Genomic DNA, 7,635 nt, shown 5'->3' on the forward strand with positions numbered 1-7,635 from the left:
AAAAAAAAAAAAAAAAAACTGAATGGTACTGGTACACGAAAATCAAGCAAAATTTAAGAAAAAAAAAAAAAAAAAAAAAAAAAGACCTGTATTGACTGCATTAGTGAGCTTTTCTTTACTCAGAAAACAAGTATTTTTAATTTCTTTTGAGGTTAAAATATAGTTACATCATTTTCCTTTCCTCCCTTAAGCCTTTCCTGTATACGCCCACTTTTGCTCTCTCTCAAAATCATGTCCTCCATTTCTTCTTTAATTTGTGCGTGTGTGTGTGTGTGTGTGTGTGCATGTGTGTGTGCGTGCATGTGTGCGTGGGGGTGTGTGTTCCTACATGTTTAACTACAACCTGTTTAGCCCGTCCAATGTTAATAGTGCGCAGAAGATTTCACTGACCCCTGGCATTGTGTAACTAGTTTGGGAATTGTTCTCCCACTCTCAGATTTCCTTAGCTCTCTGTATCCAGCCCCAGTCAGCCTTCCCACTTCCGTGGTAGCGTGTTTATTGGAGCTGTACTTGTGGAAGTCTTGTTTAGGAAGCCATGGTGGTGAGACTTCATGGGTGTAGCCTCTCTGGTATTTCCAGGAGACAAAAATCTCATAGTAAACTTCCTGTTTGCTGTCTCTTACACTCCTTCTGCTTCCCTTACCGCAATGAGCGCTGAGCCTTGGGGGCTATAGACGTATCAGCTGGAGCTGGACTCCACGTGGGGCTGGACTCCACGTGGGGCTGGACTCCACGTGGGACTGGACTCCACGTGGGGCTGGACTCCAGATGGCCGCTCGTTCTCTACACTTTGTTCAGTTTTCTAGCTTTCCGTATTGGTCTCTGTTGAAAGAGATGCTTCTTTGATGAAGCTTGAGAACTACTACTCGCCTACAGATATAAGGACCCATATTTAGAATACGGCTGGGAATTAGGCTTGTAGTAATGTGGCAGTGGGAGGCTCTCCTCCAAGATCCATGACTTCACCAGCCCAGGGAAGCTGGCTATGTTTCCAGTATCGGGCATGATTTCCCCCCTTGTTGAGCTGGCATTACATCCAATTTGAGAGCTGTGGGTTACCTCAAGGGTGAATGTGCCACTACTGCACCCTCAAGAATATCACGGTACCGTGGGTCATTGTTATTTAGTCAGCCTTCTGTTATTGTAACAAATGCCTTGTGAGAAACTCATTTATAAAAAGAAAGGGGATTAATTTAGCTCACAGATTTGGGAGGTTGGTTTGCAAACAGAATATCACATCAAATCAGGAGTACCTGGCAGAACCAAGATCTTTACTTCTTGGCCAGGAGACAAAAGAAACAAAGGAGAGACTTGGGCCCACTGTCCCTGTTCAGGACATGCCTGTGAGTCACTGGAAGACCTTTCACTAGTCTTGACCTCTTCAACCTACCACCACCTCCCAAAAGCACCACCCTAAAGACCAACCCTTCAACCCATGACCTTCGGGAGCCATTTTGGATCTGCACTACATCACAGAGTAAATAAGTTAAACAAATAAAACTAAAGAATTCCAACTGAGGAAGGATCAAATCAGTACACACACACACACACACACACACACACACACACACCGAGACCCTCATAGATTTCTGGCTGCACACAGCACAGCAGTGAAACTGACTTACCTAGAAACCTGAACATCAAATGAACTGGGTTGTACAAAGGAAAGCATTCATATGTGGGAAAGCTAGAGGAAGCTAAACAAGGTTGTTTTATATTAAGGTCAATGTCTGTGACAATAACAAAAAAAAAAATAATTTTAGTATAAAGTGCTCGCCTTATGTGCTCAGTCCAAAGTTTACAACGAGATTTCAAAGAAAAAGGAGACGATGTGGCTTCTGAATGTTTTCCCTCCAGCGAGGTACCCAGTTCCATACCTTCACCAACACAGAGTTGAATGATTCTGAGCTCAGACTATTGTGTTTTCTTTTGTAGATGAAGGGGACTGAGATGAATGGAACTAGCCTGCCTACAGTCAGATCAGAACCATTTCCTTCCCTGGGCGGATCCCATTCCCTCCTTCTCTCACTGGTGCTGAGAGCAGCCTCCTCTGACTCTCACTCTCACTGCAGCCTCAGCACAGGGATCAGAGATGCTCTCATCTCTGTTGGAGCCCTTATATTCTCTTCTGTACAGCAGGGCTTCTGGCTCTTCTTCTCTGCTATGCTATCCCATGATCCCAGTCTGGGCTTCCTCCCCAGGGCAACCTTGAGTCCTCTGGAAGCAGAATTGCCAGGAATACTGGGACAAGACATCAAAGCCTGGGCCACCAGGACCCTGAGATGTGAAGAAGACAACAGAAGACTCACGGTGTTCACAGATGCCGGTCCACAGCACTTCCTACGCAGCCAGCGAAAGGCATATGAGGAGGTTTTGTTTTTAAAACAGGATTTCCCTCTAAATCCTAGGTTGGCCTCAGGCTTGTTATGTTGCCCAGGCTGGCTTCAAATTCATGGCAGTCCTTCTACTTCAGCATCTCAGGTGCCAGGATTATAAGACTGATATCACCTCCAGCTAAGAAGGTTTTAATTCTTTTGTTTGTTTGTTTTTGTTTTTTGTTTTGAAAGAAAAGAAGACAAAAGAAAGCAAGAGAAGAAAGAAAAAAGGGAAAGAAAAGGAGAAGAAAAAGAAAGGAAGGAAGATGGGGTAGAAGAAACAGAAAAAGAAATGGATTTTTCAGACACCTCTGGACAATAACCACTAGATCTCACAGGAGGCCTGGGAATCTGCATTGTTATAGGGTAAGGTTAAAGCTAGGGTGAGTGAGACCCTAGGGTCCCAGAGCCCCCACAACTGAGATCAAAGCTGGAGGAAATTCGTGGGGACAAAGTACTGGAGGTGTCACCTTCCTGTGATCTTATGGTACTGATTTCTTAACCATCTTTTTTTTTTTTAAGCTTTGGGCCCCTGGTCTGGACATTTTCTTGATTCATGGTCTCTTCCGCTTTGCTTTCACAGTTGTCAGCTTGGGTGGCACTCCAGTCCCCAGGGGAGCTAAAAGGCCACCTATTGTGAGAACAAGGATGTCACAACAGCTTTCCGAGCTTTAGGCCAACACGCCTCCCCAGTCCCCAGATGTCGCAACTGGACTTACAACTGCAAGAGTCCAGCATGGCTTTTACCGGGTTCTCAGGCTCCCATTCATCTTGTGAGGGCAGAGGAAGATGGGAACCTGGGTCCTGTCAAGGGAGAGAAGACACTTGAGGGGTGTGAACCCCACCGAGCAGGTTTGGGGGTGGTTCACAGTAGAAAGAAAGCCAGCTGACAGTGAAATTCTCCCTCCTTTTGGTAGGATCTCCTTAAGACAAATTTTTACCATACCGTCTCCCAGTTTCATGTTCATCTTGCACAGGGTCAGATATAACACTGTGCTAGAGAGCGACAGGGTCAATTCTTTTTTCTTTTTTCTTTTTCTTTTTCTTTTTTTTTTTTTTTTTTTATATTTTCTTTATTTACATTTCAAATGCTATCCCGAAAGTTCCCTATACCCTTCCCCTGCCCCTGCTCCCCTACCCACCCACTCCCACTTCTTGACCCTGGCCTTCCCCTGTGCTGGGTCATATAAAGTTTGCAAAACCAAGGGGCCTCTCTTCCCAATGATGGCCTACTAGATCATCTTCTGCTACATATGCAGCTGCTTGTGGACGTTGTACATCGTGGTGCGGAGCCTAGTGCGCACCACGATGTACAACGTCCACAAGCAGGTGCTGGTTAGTTCATATTGTTGTTCCACCTACAGGGTTGCAGCCCCCTTCAGCTCCTTGGGTACTTTCTCTAGCTCCTCCATTGGGGGCCCTGTGTTCCATCCAATAGCTGACTGTGAGTATCCACTTCTGTGTTTGCCAGGCACTGGCATAGCCTCACAAGAGGCTGCTATATCAGGGTCCCTTCAGCAGAATCTTGCTGGCGTGTGCAATAGTATCTGGGTTTGGTGGCTGATGATGGGATGGATCCCCGGATGGGGTAGTCTCTGGATAGTCCGTCCTTTCATCTTAGCTCTAAATTTTGTCTCTGTACCTATATCAATTCTAATCTCCAATGAATGAGCAAGAAGTCACAACCAACTTGGATCTGTGAACTTCACCCTTGCATGTTCTTCTGTGCCTGGATTCGCAAGGACCTGTTAGTGTTCTGAGAAATCAATGTATACTTGGACTCTTAAAAACTGAAGAGATAAGTCAAGAAAACTGAATTCTTGAGGTCAGGAAGGAATTCCGTGTGTGTCCAATTGTCCAGAAAGTATAACTAACTCTCAGATTTCTACAATAATTTTAATTTTTTACATTTTTTAAAGACAAAGTCTTACTATATAACTCTGTATATCCTGGAACTCACTATATGGTCCAAGCTGACCTTGAACTCAGAGATCTGTCTGCCTCTGCCTCCTGAGTGTTGGGATTAAAGGCGTGTGCGACTATGTACATTTTTACTGATGCTACTTATACCTACAAAATTAACTATGCTCTCCTGGTATCTTAGTCAGTGTTCTATTGCTGTGAAGATACACCATGACCAAGGCAACACTTATAACAGAAAGCATTTGCTTGGGGTTTTGCCTACAGTCTCAGAGAGTTAGTCCACTATCATCATGGCAGGAAGCATGGTGGCATGCAGGCAGGAGCTGGAACAGCAGGTAAAAGCTACATCCTAATCTTCAGGCAGCTTAAGAGACTGGACCTGCCATGAGTTTTTGAAACCTGAAAGCACACGCCCCCAGGGACACACCTCCTCCAACAAGGCCACGCCTGCTAATCCTAATCTTTTCCAACGGATGACTAAGCATTCAAATGTATGAACTTATAGTGGCCATTCTTATTGAAACCACAACATTTGGTAACTTAGATAGCATATGGATTAAATAACAGCCCAACTTCTGAAATTCTCTGAAGCCTGGCCCTGGGACCATTCAGGATGCATGGAGTCCGGAGACATTCACTGAGACATCCTCTCCCATTGTGAATGTTTATAACTCTTATGTGTGTGTTCTCAGTCCTCCAGTGTTTCAGCTTTTGATATAAAAAGTAAAATTTTGAAATTTTTCTTAAAGTAAAAAAAAAAGGAGGAGAAGAAGAAGAAGAAGAAGAAGAAGAAGAAGAAGAAGAAGAAGAAGAAGAAGAAGAAGAAGAAGAAGAAAAAGAAGAAGAAGAAGAAGAAAAGTAAAATGTTTCTTAATTCTTCTCTAAGGGTTAGGTGCTGCACTGGAATCTGTATGGTATATGTATATATGTATATAAAACATATATACATATATACATATGGTATATGTATATCATGTATATAAAACATGGAACTATGAAGTTATTTTCAGCAAGGAGATAGCAAGCATATGATCTCTTGAATTTATAGTATTTAGATACACAGAGATGAAACGGATAGCAAGTATATGATACACAGAGATGACCTAAACAAGTTCCGACTTATCATCATTAAACTTTCTGGAAAGAACGTGTCTTAGGGCCCACCAGAGACCTGCTAAACCCAGGCCTGCATACTATTAAGGCACCAACATATTCAGAAACCCAGTGACACTTGAGAAACACTGGTCTTGCCCTAAGCACATAACATAGCTTAGCGTGTAGCTATATCTACAGCTATGACAATAAGGCCGGAGAGTAGATGAGCATCCCACCCAGAAGCAATAGGTCCTGACCAGGAAGCCAAGGCTCTCCCAGCACTCCGCCCCCATCCTACTCTCCTTTAGAGGAGCCACGCCTGCCCTTCTTGAGACCTAACCAAACCCAGGCCCCCTGCCCTTGGTCTGTTTCTCTGAAGTTCTGTTGAATGCAAGACTGTGTGCAGCAGGAAGCTCTGGGAGGCCTGGCTGGAGCCAACTGAACCCCAAGGCTGCATCTGTGAAGGAAGTGCTTTCCAAATCCTATTTTAAATGTGTTTGTTTATTTCCAACCCATAAACATTTTGGAGCGCTCACCACATGCAATGCTTTGGCCTAGATGAAGCGGGGAAAACATAAAGTCGACTGAATGTAGCAACCTCGTAGCACAGCCCGGGCTTGTAGTCTGGCGGAGGCAGCAGACACTATCAACATGTAATTTGGGGTGGCCTTAATGGAGTTACATGGAGTTCTATTTACTTTATTATGGAGTAGGCACCAACATTTATCTCTAATAGTATTATTACATCAGTCAGTCGCTTTAGACTGCTGATACAAACAGAGAGAACTGAAACCAGGCAGAGTCAAGATCTGTAATGGAAAGAACAGAGTTGGTTTGCAGTGTGTGGGGCCAAACTCGGGGCCTGTGTGTGCTGGACAAAGGGCTCCACACAGAGCTGCGCTTGCAAAACCCCACAGTACAGCTTTTAGAAAAGAAAACCTCAACTTGCCAATTAAACGTTAGATGGAAGAAAACATATTAGTAATCCTAGCATGAGTTTTGCTGTTATTGTTTCTAGTGTTTGGGGCTGGAAATGGGATATTCTAGCTAACCTAAATAATGTCAGAGTGAGACTTACTATATGGAAGGATGCCAAGTTAACAAAGCTGATTTCCAGAAAGATGTAAGGGAGTCTGGGTCCCAGAGTATTATATCCATAGCTCATATGCCATATAAGAAAACAAAAATTATGAATCTCAAGCTTACCTTTAATATTATTGCCTTGCATCACCTGTATACTATTTCAGGACCATTTGATAAATATTCATCACAACAGAGTCAGATAATTTTTAAAAAACGAATTGTCTTTCTAGAAGTCTGTGGTCCCTGAGCTAAAAGGTTGCTATAGGTGTGGCAATTTCATAATGACAAATATCTGTCAATCAGTAATATGCAGAAAGCAGAGAAATAGACTCTGTCCCAGTAGCAAGGTAGGGCAATTGTCTTCAAGTAACGAATAAAGCTTTCTAAAAACAGAATCGGTGGCCATTTTCTAAATTAAATTTCATCAAGAAAAGGTTTTCCAGAGCCTACTGATAGAAATGCCACACGAGACCTGGAATTAGAAACTTAGATACAAAGGGGGAAAAGCCATCCTTTCCTGAATGATTAGTGAGATCTCTTTGGGAGAAAAAAAAATGGCATAGATATTACTGACTATTATCAGCAATAGCCTTATGTACCTTCAAGAAGAAGAAGTGAAATACTGTTCCATTTTAACCAGGACAATTCATTTCAAAGGAGAACGGACAGCAGTAAAAACACAGTTTTAAATTTTTACCTTTATTTTTATTTTATGTGTGTTGGTGTTTTGCCCCTATGTATATGTATATACACTGTATGTGTGCAGACTCTTCAGAGGCCGGAAGAGCGTATAGGATCCCCTGGGACTGGAGCTACAAATGGCTGAGAGCAGCTGTGTGGGTGCTGGGACTTGACCCTAGATTGACCCTTCCTTTAGAAGAGCGGCCGGTGCTCTTAGCTGCTGAGCCATCTCTCCATACATACATACATATACACCCACAGTCACACACACACCACACACACACACACACACACACACACATACCACATACACACACACACACACATATACACACACACACATATACATACACACACACATATATACATATATATACACACACACATATACATATACACACACCACACACACACACATATATATATACATATATACACACACACACACACACATATATATATATATATATATATATAT

This window comes from Mus pahari, chromosome 8 (assembly GCF_900095145.1).
Source record: "Mus pahari chromosome 8, PAHARI_EIJ_v1.1, whole genome shotgun sequence".
Taxonomy (NCBI): domain Eukaryota; kingdom Metazoa; phylum Chordata; class Mammalia; order Rodentia; family Muridae; genus Mus; species Mus pahari.